The sequence below is a fragment of the Mytilus californianus genome, unplaced genomic scaffold (assembly GCF_021869535.1).
Source record: "Mytilus californianus isolate M0D057914Y unplaced genomic scaffold, xbMytCali1.0.p SCAF_3, whole genome shotgun sequence".
NCBI lineage: Eukaryota > Metazoa > Mollusca > Bivalvia > Mytilida > Mytilidae > Mytilus > Mytilus californianus.
In genome coordinates, this window is record NW_026262679.1 from 86342967 (window position 1) to 86365046 (window position 22080).

Consider the following 22080-nt stretch of genomic DNA (forward strand, 5'->3'; position numbering starts at 1 on the left):
ATGTGCAGATCGGTGTCAAGCGTGAATTGAAATGGAATAAAACGTGTATATCTCTATGTAACAGTACATAAAAAAAAAAAAAAAATTAATAGCTCAATTCTTATACATAAACACCGATCGCTACCTCCGGATAGTAAAAGTATTATAACATGTAAAAATAAGCAAAATAAGCAATAAATTGAAATTAATTTGTTATAAAACACTGATATTCTATTAAATATCCCACAATTGTTGCGGGAGACTAACTCTAATTATACCACCTGAGTTCCAATTGTAGAAAAGTGGTACCAAAACCTGCACAATGTGGATCCTATATCTTTTTAATCACCAAAATAATTTTCTTTAAATCTTTAAATCACCAAATAATATTCCGTCTGTTTCTTTCAAATGTCGAAATGAAAAGATCGCGTGCGCAGTCATATTGCGCATTGACAAACATACATCTGATAGCCTACATTTAATAGAGATGAAACAGCTAATAACACAAGTAATCTATGCTTACACTAATAACCGAATTTATGCTGAATCATAAATTCTATTAATTTGGCATGGCCTTATGTCTGTTTGTTTTGCTCAAACATTGGTGTCAATATAATGTTCTATGCGACTGTTATACAAGTGAGAGCTTTAGCTAATTATGAAACCAGGTTTAATTCACCATTTTCTACATAAGGCAATGCCTGTACCAAGTCAGGAATATGACAGTTGTTTTCCATTTGTTTGATGTGTTTGAGCATTTGATTTTGCCATTTCACAAAGGACTTTCCGTTTTGAATTTTCCTTAGAGTTCGGTATTTTTGTATTTTACTTTTTCCTTCAAGGCAGGGGTAAAAAAAATTACTTAGCATCTGGAACGTCAAATCATCATGGGAGCGCGCAGTCCGATGGCTCGTTTAAGAATTATTATTATACTTTCACGTAATACATAACATAAATAGTTTACCTAAATTTATTTATGTACAGAAACGCTATAAAGGTTAACATCCAACGTTTCTGTTAAGCACTTCTGGATACTTTACAAAGTCTGGGAATGCCTCTAAAGTTCAAGTTAGCATGGACACTTACAATAAAGGAATGCACTTTTCAATATAATAATGATTGAATTACATCGCATTCGAAAAATTTTATATTTGATTAGAGTTCATTGGGGAAATTTCTGCTTTAGATTATTCATACTGTTTATAAAATTATTGTATTTTTTGACAGAGAGGAACACCAGCAGTCTAATTTGATAGACATTTTGTAACGAGAACATGTAAATAATTGATTTCATCTTATAATTTACGTCCTCATGTGAATGTGAATAACTTGTGAAGCCTAGTTTTCATGGTTGCGATGATCATCAATGAAAATATAAAGAGTATTTTCACATTTCATGTTTAAATTTATAAATTGAATTATTATTATTGGATCACTTTCTTCTTCTTTTGACATTTATATAAAAAAAATCATAATTTTACATATCTGAGCAATAAGACTTAGTTGTGTTTTGCATGTAAAGTAGAGGATTAGTGTTCGCTATCAAACAATCATAATCCTTTTAAAATAGAAAGAGCATTGACAAATAAAAGCCAAAACTGATTGTAAATGTTCATGCTTTAAAACATTTGACAGTTAATGAACACTAAGGATATCCTGTACTACCTGTTTACAAGTAAAACATCAATTTTTATGACGGCATCTAATCTTGGAATTGATAACAAGAACTTCTTCTTATGCAATTTACTTAAGAAACATATCTCTGTCAATCATGAACAGAGGTTAACAGAATGTAGTTTATATACATATTTCTGTCAATCACGAACAGAGGTTAACATAATGTAGTTTACATAAGTTTGATAGATATTTATAATAATGTATGATGTCATTAAGCCCCTTTAGGGTTTTGAAGGCAAAAATTTATCCAAACTAACATAACTTCATAAGACTTCCATTTTTATTGTTTTTCGCCAGAAATTTGACATGTAACGCACGAAAAATGTAATAATACAGTACTCTGTGTTGGGACTTGTACCTCGATCTGTGTGGTGTTTTTTAGACAAGTAACTTTAATATACATTGAACGAAAAAAAAAAAAGGTTGTCTTGTCTATGGATTTAGTATTCTAAAATTTGTCGTATTTTCCGTCAATTAACTTTTTGCGAATATAAAGATTATCAAACGGCCATTTGTTATCGTCGTGAGATTTTTAAAATCTGATTAATTTTTATTTATTTATTAAAATCTACTTTGCTGGAAACACATAGAAGCGAATCATTTTTTTTTTATTATTATTTAAATTGTTAGTTCCAAATAATTTACTTTTACATTTTTAAAGAAATTGTTTGGAAACTAAGCTTTCGACTCGGGCAAAGTTGCCATGAAATAGGTTTTTTTTCAATCTCTTTTAGTCCTATATCTCCTGACGTGGCTAAGTATTTATAATCTCTGGTTTTCAATTTTTACCGTTCCAGAGAAGCGTTTCAAATACATAAAATTTATTAAGTGTTATTTTCAAAAGAATTCCAATGGAAAAATACTATCGAAATCAGACTTAAATCGAAAAGTACGTATTCTGCTCATAGACGGTTAATGTTTCGTCTATGCCGTTGACATGCCACAGATGCGTTATGTCCACCTGAATAGTCTCGTGCTAGCTTCAATGCAGGATATCGTGAGTTCAATGCCCGACCCGATCAAACGAGACTTGAAAATTGATGTTTCCTGCTTCTCCCCAAGCATGAGGCATATAAAACAAGGAACGAAGACTGGTCAGATGGAAATAAGAAAATGTGTACGGATAAGGCACCAGGTCCATTTAAGAACCGTTACCTTGTGCTCACCTAAAACAAAGATTTTATATATTCATATCACATATGGACATCTTCTCATCCTGATCTTGATTAGCTTTTAATTTTGCCACTGGACGTCAATGCAAACATCAATTCAATATCACAATTTTTCGTTTTCATTACTTAAACTGAGAGGGCTGTAAATCCACAAGACATTGAAAACAGGTCGAGAATGGATTAAGATTGTTTCAACCTGGTCGAGTACGAGTTCAGACTTTTCAGTATTGGCAAGATAAAGGTCGAGTACAAATCAATACAGTTAATTATGGTTAAGGTTGGTGTTGAGTAAGATTTAGTACTAAATTTCACACCCATTCAGAATGGTTTTGTTACAGTCGAGTACATTCAAAACTCATATGGAATATTCTAATATTCACCATAATTTAAGACTATTTACAGCAGTTTTTAAAAAAGAGGCTGAAGATACCACTGGGACATTCAAATTCATTAGTCGAAGAAAACCTGACAACGCCACGGCAAAAGTCGAACAAGTCCACAAAACACTACATAGAAAACTAAAGATTGAGCAACGACAATAGGTAAATGTCACGACACGACATATTTAATTTGGTCAAATCAATAACAAATTTATTTAATGATTAAGTTGGAAAAGAAAAAAATATATCATTACAACAACTTACCTGTTCGAATCATTATTCCAAATTTTTTAAAACATTACAAAACAATATAACACGAGGCACACAAAAAAAAGTCCGATGTCACTGACCGCATTTCGTTTCTAATACATTAGAGATAGTAAAAAAAAACCCATTCCGGAAAAACGCATAATTTCCGTACAAATACTGACAAACTTGTGTAATTATAGATATTATTATTAATATGAATTATAAACTTATTTTGTAGTAGTAAAGACTGTTTGTAACAGTAATTTATTTATTCAGATATTTATATTAATGTTATTTATAGTTTATTTAACTGAATACTCTCCCTGGATATTTAGAGGTGAATTTAACAGGTGGAATGCTGTACATTAAGTTTTTATTGTTAAATAGCAATATGTACAATAAAGAATCAATTTAAGTGTTAAAAAAAAGATTGAGTAACACGTACTTTACCAAAAACCGTGGTTGAACTAAGTTGCTTCGGAAGGGTAGGCAGTTCCTATTCCGCATATGACGCCCTACCCGTCTGTGGAGTTTCAACTGCTTGCATAATAAAATACAAATGCATCGAATATGTTTTTCTTTAAACTAAGGTTAAACTAACTCCATCATGCAGATTTGACACTTAGTCCTTAAATGGATTTGGCTGTTCGTTGTGATCCCATAATGCAACTTTAATGTACATGTACCTTTTTTGGAAAAAAAAACCCTTTTGATTTTAAAGTCAAAATCAGGCTACAGCATCAATTTATAATCTAAAATTTCGGCAAATTTCCCCAAAACACGCGACAAAAATTATCATAAGACTTTACTATCTTCAAGTAATCGACTTCTTCTGCTACAGACCGATAAAGATCACTTATGCACCTATGGTGCGTCTGTGATTTAAGGGCGTTAATTGACGCTTAGAGGATATTTAAGGTACCCATGCTTCAATTTTTTCTTGAAACTACAGCTATAAACTAATATGACTGTCAATGAATTCAGGAGGAATACCACCACAAATCCCTCTATAATGCTTTTTAAAATTTACATTTAAAAAACAAATGAAAGTCAGGGATGTATATACTTGAGGAGTTATATAAACAAAATAAAAATTAAAGGATAGCCAAATTCACTTAGGTCAACAATGACGGAGGGAGTTTGAACCTTAGTGTCTTTATTATATCTTGATTTAACGACGGACAATTAACGAACTGATGCCAGTGCCGATATACTGACTAATGTGTCGAATGATCTCTTCGGGGACTTGCAGTCTACCAACAGCGGTGTTATCCCAGTGCTACCAAAAATAAACGAACGACAGATTAAAATGTCACACAAAATCGTATAATGAAAAAGCAAAATGATGATGTTAAATTTGATGTATGCCTTTTTGTGCTTCTTCGTTACATTTGTTTGTTTTATAGTGATTAAGATGATAACACAATGTTGACTGCTGTACCCCTATTTTTGATTTTTTAACCTATTGTGTTTGTTTGTTTTGTTCACGCATCGTTGTCAATATAATGGAATTTGATGCGACTGTCATACAAGTGAGAGGTTTAGCTAGCTATAAAACCAGGTTCAATCCACCATTTTCTACATAAGAAAATGCCTGTACCAAGTCAGGAATATGACAGTTGTTATCCATTCGTTTGATGTGTTTGAGCTTTTGATTTTGCCATTGGATTAGGGACTTTCCTTTTTGAATTTTCCTCGGAGTTCAGTATTTTTGTGATTTTACTTTTCATTGCAAACAAAAACAATCTTTGACCTTTACTCAAAAACACAATCACATCAGTTTTGTCTTTCCTTTTCAAGTTATAAAGCGGTATAACTAGTTCACCTAGCCCAATATTTGACATTTGGTAATCTCCCTTGGATTTCTTCTGTCTGTTAGTAAAACCTTTGTATACTAGTAAATACGTAGCCAAGGTTTGATAAAAATGACCTACTAAATCAAATGCTTGTGAAAAGGGTGCCATGGTCTATTCGCTTGAAAGAACCTTTGCATCAACTCTATGGTAGGTCCATGGTTGACCAAAGTGATATTAAACTGATAACTCAACGACAAACTAGCAATGCCATTATTGTATTTCTTTTGGTTAAAATATAGAAACGATAACGTAACCCTGTGTCCGCTACTCTCCCACCAGGTTTACGATTTCAAATTGTGACTCTGCACTTAATTTCCATAATGAGTGCATTGATAATGTTTTTTCATCCATATAAAAAAGTAAAATCACAAAAATACTGAACTCCGAGGAAAATTCAAAAAGGAAAGTCCCTAATCAAATGGCAAAATCAAAAGCTCAAACACATCGAACGAATGGATAACAACTGTCATATTCCTGACTTGGAACAGGCATTTTCTTATGTAGAAAATGGAGGATTGAACCTGGTTTTATAGTTAGAAATTTACAAGAAATGTTATCAAAACAAGTTGGTTCTACCTTTGATTTTTAGGAAGAAACAAGAGAATATAAAGATATTGTGGGTTCCAAAAATGCAGAACAAAATGACAACAAATTATTATATGCAGCAGATGTGGGTTTGTTTATACATGTGTATTTTATTATTGGTAATTCAAACAGTAATGATAATGTTAAACAGGTTTATTAAATATACAATCACAATGTGAAATCGGTAAGACAATGTGGGTTAGGGTAGGTTGCGTTGGAGTTCCTTTACTCTATTGCTGACAATATTACCAACAATTAAGTATCATGTAACATATGCAAAGAACAGATTTACAAACAAACTGATTCTGTTGAATCTCACTATAGGAAAAAAAACATCCATAGCAACCAGACATTAATTGCTGCAAAGTAGTTGGTTCAATCGTTCTAGTACCAGGTGGAGGACAAGTTGAGATAACTTATTTTTCAGGGCCCTGTTTAATTTTTTTGAACAAATATTCCTCGAGGTAATAGCACAGAAACGAGATTTTTGTTGTAAAAGGGCCATGGATTTCATTATTAACTGTGACAATCATCATGTATCCTGGCAAATTTCACTGATAATATTTCATTGATTGCTGCTGAACTGACAAGAGTTTACCACATTCATGTTTTTAAAAAATTAATGGTAAGTAACTCTGTCTGTTTTAGATTTCGTTTCCTGGAGACTATCTACTAATTTGTTTATGAATTAATTTTCAATAGGTTTTAGAAGTGGTATTTAAATCTTTCCTGTTTTTAAAATACAAATAATACCATTTTAGTGCACCAATTTACAATCTTTTCTTCTTGTCTTTGGTTGTCTGTGAGAGCATCCAAGCCAAAGATATGTTTCTTTTTAATTTGAGCAAACACGACATGTGAATTCGATGTCCTTTTGATGGTGTTTTTTTTTTTGTGCTAACATACTTTTGCTTGGTGTGTTTTGTAGTAGGGGCTGTGCCTTCAGTGGCGACCTGGCCGTGGTGTATTTTCTCTTTAAAGAGGCAGGCGAGGTAACTACAGGTTGTTTGTTCATGTTCGTTTTCCTTGTTTTTATCTAGATTTACCCTGTGCACAGGCTCTTTGTCATATCCAGGGAGCTCTTATAGTAGTGTGTTTTTCCTTTTAACCAGATTGGGTTCAAAATGACCCACACTTTACCTATTATAATAAGGGCCTCCTTCTAAAAGTGAGAATACTGGTCATGTATGCTTTAAATTCTTATATATTCATTGTATAGATGTCCATTCCATTCAAATATAGCACAACTTCCGCATTTTCGCTAGTTCCATACTTTGCATAATAAAACCGAAAAAGCATGCTGTCTGATTAATCGATTATCATTTTGAAGCCGAACCCCATCACAAGTGTCACGCCTTTGCACACCATTGGATATTATAACACCCTTTAAATCTAAAATACCAGGAAATGACTGGTGATGAGGGTTTAAAGGTTTCAATCCAGAAATGACGTTTAGAATGCAGGAAAAACTAAGCACAACAAGATCCCGAATGATGAACAGGATTGTAGTGTCAAATTACTTAAGTAAACTTGCAACTGAAAATAAATTAACACCAGGAGTCAACTGTTATGCTGATGAGACTGGGAAATGGTATTAAGCATAGCCTTACTAATGTTGCAGCCGGGAAGGGGTAAAAGAACATAACAGGAAAAGGCCTGAATCTTACGAAAACTATGGTATTTTCCTGAAGTAATGTGGTCCATAACGTCCACAGTTGCTTGTCATCGATTCTCACGGTTCACACAAAACCATTGGGTTATTAGACAAGACTTTGAAAGAAAATTGAATGTTCATATCTTCCCTCCTCACACAATCTCCAGACATTAGATAAAAGTCTGTTCGGTCAAATTTCGCCTAACCAACCTGCAGCCAATGTATAAGTGTTTCATTAGGAATTCCTCGGTGTTTTCTATGAAAATGCCATAATCTAATGCGTTTTGTGCTATCTGCTGCCTAGGTCAACATATTATTAATATTAACAGAAAGTTGACCACGGAAACCAGTACAGTGCTTGGATAATGGAGAATGCAAGACCGGTCTTAGCATTAAAATGCATTGTGCCCTTTATAATGCAAATTTGCTCTCCTCCCGAATATGCATAAAATACTTGCCATTGGTCGTAAAGCAATCAACAATCAATCAATTGTTTGTAGTTTCAATATTTTATTCGCTTTCATACTAAAATTGTTAACTGCCAGATACTATTGTCAAATAATCATAGTATGTTTAAAAAAGAATGGCTTATAATGTGGTACGCTAGACGCTCTTTTCTTCTACATAAGACTCATCCAGTTGCGCTCAAACTAGTTGGGAAGTCAAATCAACTACGAAGTTGAAGAGCATTTTATAAACAGTAAATTTACAGAAAATGAACGTATATGTCCAAAGTCAGGAGCCTGTTATTCGTCGGTTGTCGTATTTTGCTGTATATCATATAATTTTTTTGTTTTATTGTTTTGTACATAAATCATGCCGTTAGTTTTCTCGTTTCAATTGTTTTAAATTTGTCATTTAGAGTGCCTTTCATAGTTTGCTATGTGGTTGGGGTTTGCTCATTGTTGAAGGCCGTACGGTGATCAATAGTTGATATATTTTGCGTCATTTAGTCTTTGGTGTAGATTTGTCAATCATACCACATCCTCTTATTTTCATATATCCATGACAGCTCATGTCAACACAAAAGTGCCGACTCCTGGGCTGGTGATACCCTCGGGGACCAAATGTCCACCAGCAGTGGTATCAACCCACTGGTTTTTAAAACTCATCAAAGATACCAGGTTTAAAGTTTGGTTCGCCAGACGCGCGTTTCGTCTACAAAAGACTCATTAGAGGCGCTCGAATCATTACAGTCAAAAGGCAATATCAAATACGACGTTGAAGAGGATGTAAAGCACTCTACATTTATAGCAACAAAGGTACCTGAAACCTGTTGAATCTTCAGTTACATTAATATTCAGTAAGAACAAAATTTGATAAAAAAAATTCAGTATGAACAGAATGGGGTCAAATTGGAAAATGTGACAGTTTTTGCATTTTGCATAAGCCAATTACTGCATAGTAAATTTTCACTTAAACGACTAGCTACAGTCATTGGCAAATTATTAGTATCAGAAGTATTAGATATACCACTCGGTGTGTTACATCGATGGGGGAAAATACTGTTGTAGTGTGGTCAAGGCACAGAAGGATGTGAATTGTCCTTTGGTTCGTAAATCTCAAAAATAGTATTTGCTTTATGTATTTTTGGAATTTTACCCTCACAAGTTCGTAATTTTATTTCTTCAATTGAAATCCCCCCCGAATTTTTTTGCACAATTAATATCAACTTATTTTCGACATGCACTTGTTTTAAGAAATGCAGCACTAAATTATACTTTCTGAATACTTTATAGTTTTACTAAAGTTATGAGGGGTAATCGATAACAAGTGAAATGTTGTTGATGCAGATGCCTTTATGCAGACAATGAGATATAATACAATTTAATAATAATTCTCTGTTGTAGATAAGCTGATGTATAGTAATGAAAAAACTTAGTTCCTTATGTATGATAATAGCCCATGCATTCTTGTTAATTATATAACATGTACATTTTATCTATTCCTAGGCCGGCTATCATTATTACTGGGCATGAAAAAAAGTTACCGTTATTACAGACACCCTCTGTGTTTCATTTTACTCGGTCAATTACACCATCACTCCTAAATAAATCCATTCAATGAAAACATTCATGACTAAAAATTCCATATTTTCATGAAGGAAATTATGAACCAACAACCTATCTCCAGTGGGTATTAAATACTGAAAGAGTTTCATTATATATAGAAAAAACTTTCACATTCCTATGGGAACGAACTGTGCGACTCTTCTTGTTTTCATATGAGTCAGAGTTCCTTCAGACACCTGTCAAAAACAAGAAGATTATTTAATTTCACATTCAGATATATTGATGATGTTCTTTCCATCAACAATCCAATCGTTTCTGATTGGGTTCCATTGATATATCCTCCAGGTTTAGAAATTACAGAAACAACAGACACAGCTTCCTCCGCCTCCGTTTTAGATTTGTACCTCGAATTTGACATAAGCGGAAGATACCAAGACTTTGTTGATAAATATTCCGTATCAACTCCACAAATAATACATGATGGTCTTGAAGTATAGATTATAGGTACTGACTTTGTTTATCATCTTAACTACGTGATATAGTGTTCTTTTTATTTGTCTTTGTATATTTTTAACCTTTACTCACCGCGTAGCATCACCACCAGATATAGGTACCCCCGAAGCAAAGAAACAGTGATAGCAAAAAAGTACCTATTCTAATCACCGTACAGTAAACAACAATTCGCCGAACAGTGTATCTGCTTTCTTTACATAAATTTCTCTGTGTAAAAAATAGTTTATGTCGAAATACAGTGTTGTTTAAGCTTAAATGTAATATACCTTTGCTTCACGAAAACGTCATATGAATAGTTGAAGGATCAATGTGTTTTCATAAAGTTTTTGAACTCGTCACAAGCTTCGTTGAACAGCTAACACCCTTTTCGATTCTGACGATTTGAATTGAAAGACAGTCAGTTATGGATATCATAATCAGCCCTAAATAATAGCTACATTACTAGGAATCACTATCACAAAACTTTACTTGTCAGCAAAACGTAGAATATAATGAGAATAAGAAGGATTTGACCTTATCTGACTTCACATTTGTTTTTTCCACCGCTTCGGAGGTAACGACATCCGGTGGTGATGCTACACATTGTTACTGTTTAGTTCATTTTCGGTAATATACTTTGGGGTTGACTCAGTATTTATACATCCCGCCATTGTTTTATTGTGCTTTGGTAATTTTTTGTATTCTTGTCTCTCAAGTCATTTTTGCTTATGTGCTATGTCTATAGAGTATCTATGTGTTATTGTGCTTTGGTAATGTTTTGTATTCTTGTCTCTCAAGTCATTTTTGCTTGTGTGCTTTGTCTATAGAGTGTCTATATGTCATTTTGTTTGGTTTTTTTTGTTGACATAGTGATTAAGATTAAAACACAAAGTTCCCCAATTTTTTTACATTGTTATTACCTATCAAGTCTGTTTGTTTTGCTCACACATTGTTGTCAATATAATCGATTTTTTTGCGACTGTCATACAAGTGAGAGGTTTAGCTAGCTATACTGTAAAACCATGTTTAATCCACCATTTTCTAAATAAGGAAATGCCTGAACCAAGTCAGAAATAAGACATTTGTTTTCAATTCGTTTGATCTTATGATTTTGCCATTTTTTAAGGGGCTTTCCGTTTTAAATTTTCCTTGGAGTTCGGTTTTTGGTTATTTAACTTTTTTCAAAAGAAAACGCTCTACAGTCTGGGTAATTCAAATGAATTATATATGTAAGACTCAGATCGACGTCCAATCTAACGTCATAGTATAATAAGATTCCAAATCGACGGCCAATTATATGTACCTCAGAGGCCTCTTATCGACGTCTCTTTTTCTTTTTTTCTTGATTTCTCTGATCGACATCCTTTTAACGAAATTGTCGTTATGACGTCATAACTTTATTAAAAGATTTTATTGATGGTTTCAACAATGGAACAAGACACAGTTCCCAATGATGTTTTGGAGAAAAAAGACATTTCTGGCTGAAATGCTGATTTTAAAGGAAATAACCAATAAACCTTATCGCTATTTGTCCGCCCTTACTGGATATCACAAACTTTCCCGTAAAATTTTGTCGTCATGATAGCAAAGGTCTGACGCCACAAAAGAAAAGTGATTGTTGTATGACGTCAATAGCTCAAGTGTCGCAGAATCCCGAGAAGAGATAAGGTCATCCTTTTATTTTGATTTAGTTGATTATTTGGGAAGGGATGTTACCTACTTTTATATACGTAATCATACGTCAATAAAGTCATTATTAATTTGTAATACATAAATATATGAGAAAACAATTAGTTTCTGTAAGCAGTTTACACAATGAAACAAAACAATCACTACAGATAATGTAAATCAAACTAAGAATAAATTATTAAATGATATTTGACACGGAGAAGACTGGTCGATCTAACGTCGTTTTCGATATACATCACGTCACATTGAACGTCGATTAGAGGGTAAGAGTATATTGGAAACCTAATTTGAGAATGTTACGTCACATTGGACGTCGATTTGAGGAACGAACGCTCATCTGAGTCTAAGTGGACGACAATTTGATTTTCTGAGGGGTGGCCTGACAAATTTGATGCGGTCAGAATATTTATTTTCCAACATAAAGGCGGCCAGATTATTTATTTTCACTCCGACCAGGGCCAGAATATTTATTTTCTGCTCATCCACAAATTGCCACAACAACTGCCCCTCCTTAGTCCCTCCTCAAAATCAAATTTTCACCCCTAAAGTAATTTAACTTGTGACACAGATCACCTATTTGTAGGATATACATACAACTTCAAACAAAAGAGCAGTCAAAATGAAGTCTAGAATATAATTTATATTCTATTTATATGAAAATATAATAGCCTACAATCAAGGGTGGATCCAGGGTCCACGGAAAGAGTTGTCCAAAATGGTAAAACTTCTGACGAGCGTAGGAAAATAACCACTGACAATACTTCTGTAAACAAATTCGATTTAAAAACATTTATGTGTCCGACAATATAAAAATAAGGAAATCTGGTTTGATTGGCAATAAAACAACACTGAGAAAAAACCCATACCATATAATCGGCTATAAAAGGCTTCAACATGAAAAATATGAAACAATTCAATTGAGAAAACTAAAGACCAAATTTATAACAAAACAATTTACTAAAAGCAAATATGACAGACATGAACCGACGAGAACAAATGAACAACAGGCTCCGGACAAGCACATATAGAATTTGGCGAGCTTGAGCATGTTTTAGGCGCCCAACCCTAGCTCCCTCTAACCTGGGACAGTGTTGTAACAGCACAACATATAAACAAACTATAAAATCAGTTGAAAAGGCTTAACTCATCAGATCGATACAAAGCAGAAAAACAAGTAACAAAAACGCAGACCGGACGTGGCAGGGTATTTATACATCCCCACAGCAATCACGACACTAAGTACAGATCTGAGAGTACTCACAGTTACTGGCAGCTACATGTAACTAAAAGTCAATAACAACTAATAAAAAAATCATGTAACTAAGACTAAAATATCAATCAGAACACATTCAACATCCAATGGATTTAGTGTAAAGACGTCATTAACAGTCAGAGAAAACATGACCTTTTGCAATGCCAAATTACAGGTATCAACAGATTGTAGAACCGTGAATGTGCATATGTATATAACAAAGACATTTATTAGTTTGGTTTTAATTTACTGATAACAAAATCTATATTTATACCAATAAAACAATATTCAGAGATATAATTACAGTCTTGAATTGGTAGCCTTTTAAAATAAGTTTATTTAAAAGATTGATGATTTTACCTAAATCGTATATAAATTTCCGGGCCCGTTAAACAACATCAAGGTAAAAATTAGGTACAGCCAAACTTGCATGCAAATTAAATCTTTGGTTCTATGGAAGAATTTAGTAAAACAGAGAGGACAGATACCAAAGGGACACGCAAACTCATAAGTCGAAAATAAACCGACAACGCCATGTCTTAAAAAGAGAAAGACAAACAGACAAACAACAGTACACAAAACACAACATAGAAAACTAAAAATGATCAACACGAACCCCACCAAAAAACTGGATGTAAAGGTTTAAGTAATTTGTGGAAACCAAATCCTCGACTTTATAATGCATCAGTAATACATAGATTACTCGATTAGAAATCCAAAACGTCACTTCAGACACAGGCATAACTATTTTTGATTATCTGTAACTATTGAAAATTTTGAACATATTGAATATTTGGGGCCCGAATATTTATTTTTATGTGTGATAAGGCAAGATTATTTATTTTCACCTAAATGGAGGCCAGAATATTTATTTCCAAAACTTGCTAGCACCCCCCTCCCCCCCTCAAAATCAAATGGTTGTCCCCTAACATATATATTATACTTTTTATCTGAAAAACTACTTTGAAGGTACAAATACTTTGCATACTATTAAAATAATCTTGTAAATGTGTTCATTAAACAAAAAGAAAATTTTAACAATCAAAATATTTTTTATTTTGTTGATAATTTGTTATGCAACAAAGAACTCGTAAATATTAATAGTTAATTAAAAACTGAAATTAAAATTTATTTCTTACGTGTATGTATTTCATAATGAGACACATTACAATAAGCATTTGAAGTCGTCTGTCATATTGTTGATAAAGATTGTTTATGGGGTTTTTTTCCAAATAGAAGCGGCAATGGCAGAGAGGTAACACTCACACTTTAAAAGATGTTTTAATGTTCATACTCATAGTGGAAAAAAGTACTGTTTACTCAAAAAAAAAATTTCTTCATTGTACCTCATTTAACATTTTAATAACGTTTGAACTTCAATAGTTTGGTGCATGCAATCAAAATAACTTTCATGTAAAATTGTACAAGAATTTCTATAAAAAAACAATAACGGCAATTGTCTCATATTATTAAGCTACAACAATATTTATTCGACCTCCAAGGTAACCATAGTGAATAGTATTGTTTATTAGGATCAACATTGGTCGTCCAAGCTGAAGTAGGGGAAATTGAGTCTCCAACTGAAAAAGAAGTTTATAGGATAGGAATCAGAAATTTTGCAACAACAACGACGACAGGACCCTCACCGAGTCATGTTGACATGCAGAATACTTGAGATCTCGGATTTAAGGACCATTCCGACCGGACGTTGCTGTGTATTTATACATAAAAAGTAAATAACAAAAATACCGAACTCCAAGGAAAATTCAAAACGGAAAGTCACTTATCAAATGGCAAAATCAAAAGCTGAAACACATCAAACGAATGAAAAATAACTGTCATATTCCTGACTTGGTACAGGCCTTTCCTTATGTAGAAAATGATAGATAAATCCTGTTTTTATATCTGGCTAAACCTTTCACTTGTATGACAGTCGCATAGAATTCCATTATATTGACAACAATGTGTGAGCAAAACAAACAGATATGATAGGTAAAAAATGTCGAAAATTGGGGTACTGCAGTATTATAATCTTAATCACTATAAAAACAAATAATCTATTTCAACAAAGAAAACCAAATTAGTATAAAGACACATTATAGACAAAACACATAAGCGAAAATGAAAGACAAGGATACAAAATTGACCATAGCACAATGTCGGGATGTACAAGTACCGAGCCACGGCAAAAGTGTTTACCAAAAATGGACTTAACAGTAAAGGTTAAAAATATACAAGGACAAATAAAAAGACCACTATAACACGTAATTAAGATGATTAACAACGTCAGTACTTAGAATCTGTACATCCCACACAGCCAAATGGACGTTTGTTCTCTGCATGGCTATACCGTTTGATGGGATTTCTTTTTGCCGACTTAACCATTGACTTATCATATTGTGAACACACATGGAGATTGATGTTTTCGATGTAGTAAGCTTTTCACTGAAAACATCCTTTTCTGACAGACAGTTCGTCAATTGATTTGTTATAACCTTAGCAAATTAAGTGTAACTTTTAATTTTTATTGGAAGTTCATTTCTTTGAAATTGCATCATGTTAGTTAAAGTTCAATTTATTTTCAAAATTAAATTTTGAAAATTAAAAGTTATGCAGCCGGTTGTACGAACGTGTCATTAGTCTAATGAGTCATTAAGTCTTCATTAGCCTAATGCATCATAAAGGCTTAATGAAGACTTAATGTCACGTTCGTACAACCGGCTGATGGTCTCTAAATTGGTATGAAGGATGTATGTGTGTGTTTGAAAACTCAGATGTGCATTTCAACAATTAATGCATCAACATTTAAATAGTTAAATTTTGACATCGTATAAGTTCGATGACAATTTGAACGTCCACGAACGATTAATGTTAGATTTCCAGATTGTTAAGCAAATAATTTAAACTATAAACGCTGCTATGTGTACTAATGCATCTGAAGAAAAATTTGCTGTACTATAAAATTTTCAAAGTAAACGTAAATGAAGGTTTTAAAACCACATGAAGAAAAATATTAAAAGTGGGTAAGTGCACTTAAAAATAGTCGTTAATTCAAGTGGACGAATTAGCAAATATAAAGGATGCAGAAACGTGTTGATATATTTACACATGTTTGGTCGTCTGTAAAGCTGATAACGAACAACAGTATTTAAGTGTAGAGAAAGTAGACACATGCTTTTGATTAATTGTACGTTAAGCCCAACCTATATATATAGCTACGAAGGTAACAATATAGCTTTGAGAATTATATCTATATCTATAGAACATATCTATCAGCGTGGAGATTGAATTTAAAGTGGATATTATTAATCAAGCTCCTTCATTAGTGTGTTGGCCATTATGGAATATCTGTGTCACAAAAATTGTTCTTTATATGAGCAACACGTCGGGTGTCACATGTAGGATATGCTTACCCTTTGGAGCACATGATATCAACCTCTGCTTTTGGAGGAGTGCTCAGGTTTTAGTCTTTTATGTAGTGTTTCGTAGGCCGTTGTATGTCTGTTGCCATGATTTTGTCTCTCTCTCTTCGACTTGTGTGAGTTTTGATTCACCCACTGGTATTTTCCGCCTCTTATGTATTTTTCACTTGAAAATTTGATAAATTCCACAAATGGAAATATTCTATTAAACCATATATAGAATTGATGAAATATCCTGATCGGTCGTCTTCGAGCGTTAACAGATATGTACGATACAGCAATATATGCAATTCATTCACAGAAATCGTGACACGTTTTGTCATTCTATTACAATCACATCGTTAGTCAATTCTATAACGGTGCCCACAACTGATGGAAATTATATTTATCATTTATTACTTTCTTGACACCATTTGTAAAAAGTCATTTACTTAATATACAAAATGTAATGGGAAAGTCAAATATAAAGTTATCTCTTTGTTAATCCGGGCATCTGTGATTGATGTAAAAGGTGTAGGGTGAGATAATGGCTTCAGGCAATGGGATCATAACAACATCTTTGTATTAACATTTAGATTGGAACGTAAAATAAATTGCTTCTTAAAGAAAGTATCAAAATCCTAAACTGAAAATGATAGCGTATTTGCAATGTATGTAGGACTCGGTTTATATGTGGATTTGAAAAGTGAATACACGATTAATGTTTTTGGATATAATGTTCATGAATGATATTAGTAGAACTGTAAGATTGTCGCCTCGAATGAAAGAAATACATTTGTTCTACGTTAGATCATTTTCTCTAAGGGTTTGCATGTTTATCCAGCATTTAATCACAATGTGTCATAGCTGACCCAAGATCCTGTAAATTTTATGTTCTTCGTTTTCTCTCGGTCATGATTATTGCATGATTTCACTACTTCATGTGTAAAGCAGAACGTTCTCTTCAAGATCGTCTGGTTTCATTTTAGCTCTGAACTTATGCTCGTATCACTAGATCAGTTTCTATTATTGTTTATGTTGATTGCTAGGCTTGGTTGACGCTTTAGAATTATCATCTAGGGGGGAGGGGGGTTGCATAGCCAAACACGTGTTTAAAAAATGGAGCATGAAAAATTGATCGACAACTCCTCCTAGTCTGCTCAAGAAACTCCAAACAAATTGGCAACGCCTTTCCTCGTTTATCACTTTAGATTTTTTGATGCGCATCGCTGAAACACGCGTGTGGACTTGATCAATTGTAGTTCTGAAAAGTATCATTTAATGAAGACATCATAGAGAACAAAGACCAATGTTGAAATTTCTGCTTCATTTGTTTAAGTCGCCTCTTTATTTTCTTGTCTTTTAGAATAACCGATTCTTAATTATATTTGAATGCATTCGAAAATTATTTACGTAATTCTATCCCATACAGTATGATAGTAAAAATAAATATGCTCGATATTTGATCAAGTAGCGGACATGTTTTTAATTTTAAATTAAAACCATTCAAACATACAATAGCTGATAGCAAGAATTGTTGCATGGAGAATACTAGTCTTATAGTAAATCCATATATTTGACAGACATGTGCAGGTTTCCAACAAATCTACACCGAAAAACGACACAATGTAATTGAAATAATTATCGTTAATCGAAATGATAATTGTAGCTTCAATTTTTATTATTTTTGTTTAATGATTAGTTTGATATCTTTTTTATTCAGATAACATTTGAACAAAATTGTATTTTGATTGACGTTTTTCAATGCATCACTGGTAAATTATTAAGTCAGGGATTTCGTTACCATAAATTACTTAAAACTTTCACAAAATTCTTTCATAGATACAAAGATTTGATTAGTAAATTTGGCTGTACCTGTAGAAAACTTATTAAAAATGGTATTTCACATCCTAAATTTTATGATAATATTGTACTTAAAGCGCGGAAATCATTATGTGATCCGTGTAAACTCATCGAACCTTTAAACAAACTTATTAGTAAGGGTTATCGTACCAATGTTGTAATTAGATCTCTGATTATAGTTTACATTGGCACTAATATCGATTTTGTCATTAGCAAATTAAAACATAACCAAATTTGTATTTTCTTTTCAAACGGGATGTATAGAGACACACACACGTTCATTTTTATCTATAAAGAAGTCACTCCTATCTATCCTACTACCTGTCGATACATTTATTTTTGGCATTGCACAAGTCATGTCTTCTTTGACTGTTCATGACGTTAAAATACTAAATCCCTGGGATGTATTTTAGTTGATTTTAGTCTCTGATGCATGATTTTTTGTTATTAATTGTTTTGGCTTTTAACTAGCTGTCAGTAACTGCGAGTACTCTCAAATCGTACTTTCTTTTTAATTTGACCTGTTGATACTATTTGTAATGCTTTTTTGTTATTTAATGTTAACATGGATCTTGTCTATATACCAGCTTTGATTATTTGGTATTTAATTTACTACAAATTTTCACTTCTCCGTACTATGAACATCAAAATTATTTCATTTTTCCTTAGAAGCTGTTCTTGGACCTGTACAGGAAGTTTTATCTAGCACTAATTGTATATTTTTATTGTTGATATTCACCCCATATGTACCAAGTGTTAGATTAGTTTTATTGATATTAAAGAAATTTCTTGGTATTCCTAAACGGAAGATTTTATACACACAGAAGAAGAAGTATACTTAACAACAAAATTATTTTCATTTACCTGTGTATAATATGACGCAGGTTTCTTCAAAAGTGATGATTTTCTAAAAATTGTTTGAAATTTCACAGTGATATCATACTTTAACTTTGTTTAAACCTGTTTATTTACTTTTTACTTTAATTATTTATCCCTTGTAATTTGTTATTAACTGTGTATTTGCATTCAGCTGTCACAGGTCAAATTTATTCGTTCATTGTGTGTTAATTTACGTTTTTTGATTGAGTTGAGCCTTCCAATTGATATTTTATAGTGTGTTTTTTTATGTTGTGATGTTATACTATTGTTTCAGAAAAGGGAGAAGGTTTGGTACCATTAAAACGTTTAATCCCGCTGCAAATGTTTGCACCTGTCCTAGGTCAGGAATCTGATTAGTTGTCGTCTGTTTATGTAGTTCATACGTGTTTCTCGTTTCTCGTTTTTATATAGATTAAACCGTTGGTTTTTCCGTTTGAATGGTTTTACACTAGTAATTTTTTGGGGCTCTTTATAGCTTGCTGTTCGGTGTGAGCCAATTCTTCGTGTTGAAGGCCGTACCTTGACCTATAATGGTTTACTTTTATAAATTGTAACTTGGATGGAGAGTTGTCTCATTGGCACTCATACCACATCTTCCTATATCTATTAAAACTTCATCGCAATTTCCGATCAAGACATTTGAACAAAATTGTATTTTGATTGACGTTTTTAATACAAAAACGCGTGTTCAGAGGTTGGTGTGTCGACTTATCCTGTCAAAAATTATTTATGTTTGACTAAAGTTTGTTTATTCATCGTTTCTTTACTGCTTGACGATTAAAACGTTCCTCTTAACATCAGAAAGGACAAAAATGGAAAGGCTGTCTATGCAAATTGAATTAATAAATCTTGTCATATAGTGCAAACTGTTTGCTTTAACAGGGTATTAATTGTATTAATAAGTTTGGGACACACAAGGCCCTGAATGACTAACCTCATTTAGTTAAAGATGAATTTCAACTTTTTTATTAGCAATTTTCAACACAAAAAGTCGTCTTGTATTTTGAATAAAATGGCATTACATTTTCTGCATTGAAATTGAGGCGGAATTAATGACAAAGTAATTTTTCTACCATTATTGGTTTACAAATATGCAATGACAATAAAAGCCCGAACAACACATCTGCAGCTATATACTTTTCGTATGAATCATTTATAACACTTAATCTTGGTGCATCTAAAAATGAATTTTATTATTATACTTTATTTCCAACTAAGAAATGTGTAAAAACCTATAAAATTCGAATATTTAGAGTCTATGTAATAAACAAAGAACAAGAGACAAAAAATCAAAATGTAATTTAGTCCAAAGTACTGTTATTGAAGACAATTTTGCAAATTATACATTTTTTGGTTATATTTTGTATTGCAGGACATCTTTAATTTAACCAACAAAAACTTGCGCATTTGATTTTAATGCATTCATTAACAAAGGATTTCTCAACAAACATGTAGATTAATTCTAGCGATAAACCAACTAATTCGTATCATTAGATATGTTATTTGTACTAGAGACAATAATCTGAATACTAAACTGACACTGTATTGAAATCTGGGTGATAAAATACAAGATCGATTACAAATTTATTGAAACTTTTGATTATATATCCCAGAGTATGACATCAAAATGGCATCATATATTAGGATGAGCCTTTTGATGTGTAAATCACGATGGTTTTCATCAGAGAAAATGATTGTTGTTATTGTATACTTATACAATGTTGCCAATAGTTAATGACAAAACAGTGTTATGACATTGTCTATTAATTGAAAAGTTCACATTCTCCATTTTCAACATACTAAATGGACATATTTGAAAAACCCGTAATTATATTTGATGTCTGCGCTTTGCACCAAACATCTCATTAAAGAATATGCATTTCTGTTTAGTGAGTTTTATGATTGATAATGTATCATAGAAAAGAAAGAATATGGGGTATCCATCCATGACACAAAATCTGTACATGCACAGCAAAACCATCAAAAATGCATAGGAAAAGCGCTTGTATTGCTGTAAATCTACATCTTTTAATATCAACTTGTTTAAAAAATCTACTAGATATGTGTACCCATCGGCGGAGGGAGACAACATGTCTTAGTATTTGCTATTTCTTCCTGTCTACCAGGCCTAATTAATGTTGTCGTACAAATTTTTTCGAATCAAACTTTTATCTTGTGACTTCTGCTAACTGGCATGAAAATACATTTCATTGAGATGGTGTGTCGCTTATCATTATGACCTTATCTTTCATATCAAGGTTATAAAACACATGCAATTGGTTTATGTCCGAAACATAACCTTTTATCCTTTGAAATATGCTTCTGATATGCAATCATAGGTGGATCAACTCGAAAGGATATTGAACATACCATTGAAGATGACATGAGATATTTACTATTAATCTAAACAAATAAATAGTTGATGTCCAACCCAATACATGAATATTCTTGTCTTGACCGGTCATTTTCTCAGTGCAGGGTCTAGCCCAGTAGGTCAGACAGAGACCCCTCATTTTAAATTGTAAAATGTTTGTTTTAAAAGTCCGGCCCCCAGAAAGTGAATCATATATATATATATATATAATAAACATCATATTTATACCTTTCTAATGTACTATAATTGCTCCTGGCAGCCGTTGTGTTGATTTTGGAAAGTTCAAATCGGGTGATGTGACGTCAACATAAGACTTGAGTAACTATCAATAACTGTATTTATTATGACGTTATTCCCCGCTCCAAATGATTGGGGTATGTCTGTCTTTTCAAATTATAGCTTACTGAAATTTGAAATCAAGCTTCATGTGAGCATGCAGTATTATGTTATACCGTGGGATGCGTTTTCACATCCATCGAGTATCAACTTCTTGATAACCGAATACTTTATATTCCTAAACAATGGCCATGTATAAAATTTTCGTCGCAGTTTTCTCATGAACTACG